Source organism: Rhyacophila brunnea, unplaced genomic scaffold (assembly GCF_057557595.1).
Source record: "Rhyacophila brunnea isolate RB1 unplaced genomic scaffold, BYU_Rbru_1.0 scaffold_17, whole genome shotgun sequence".
In the NCBI taxonomy this organism is placed as follows: Eukaryota; Metazoa; Arthropoda; class Insecta; order Trichoptera; family Rhyacophilidae; genus Rhyacophila; species Rhyacophila brunnea.
The window spans coordinates 8,313,788-8,314,659 of NW_028232827.1; the positions used below are offsets into that span (position 1 = coordinate 8,313,788).

At 32.3% G+C, this 872-nt stretch overlaps 1 non-coding gene across 1 annotated transcript; it reads right to left on the reverse strand.

Moving 5' to 3' along the window:
- Positions 1-358: 358 nt before the first annotated feature.
- On the reverse strand, positions 359-489 carry LOC147073641 (U11 spliceosomal RNA). The gene has a single exon (XR_015070422.1). It is a non-coding gene; the product is annotated as a U11 spliceosomal RNA (small nuclear RNA).
- Between the last annotated feature and the right edge of the window lie 383 nt (positions 490-872).

The following is an 872-nucleotide window of genomic DNA, read 5'->3' on the forward strand; positions in this document are numbered from 1 at the left end:
ACCACATAGGTACACACATGCGTGAGAAAAGATTCATACAAAAAATATCGTAGAAAAGCTATATTATAAAAAATATTTTCAGGAAAAATCCCGTTTATCCTTAATTGTTAATTTTATTAGTAGGAATATTGCATTCATCCACACACATAAACATTTTTGAGTTAATAGCTATTTCGGTTTTCGTAAAAGGCAATTCTATTTTTCTTTTTATTCGCCGAAGTGAATGTTCTTATTTTTTTAAATATAAAGCAAATTAGTAATATACCTACTAATATTATTATTAAATAGGTAGGTAGTACTTTCCCCTTTAGTTTTAGAATTGTTTATTTTTCCAAGCTGTAACATTGATATTAGGGACGAGGGCGCCGGTACATTTGGGTAGCCAACTGCCCTCGAATTAAAAAAATTACGTGCTGAGTATGTCTTGATAACCATACCCCATAACCCCGTTAGAGGTCACGTGCCACCAAAGCGACAAGCACCCTTTTATCGATGTCGTCCAAATAAATATATTTAAGATATACTCTCTGCATAACACTTGCGAATTAAAAAATGTATTTTATTGCCATCTGACGGGAGATTTCGGAAGCATAAGAAAATTTAAGAAAAATCGCTTTTCCGCTTTGGGACCACGCAGAACAATGCTGAGATGGATTATGATCAATAGTTTGTAATTCAGGGGTCGGCAATCTTTTCAAACTTAAATAATAATAATATTGAGTAAAAACAAAAATAATAGATTAAAATCAAACTATGCAGATAACTGCAGTTTATTCATCACTCTGTCTTCCTGTGACTGATTTCCTTTGAATAATTTTTATCCATAACCAATTTAAACTCTGAGATACCTTAGCATTCGCATTGAGACATTC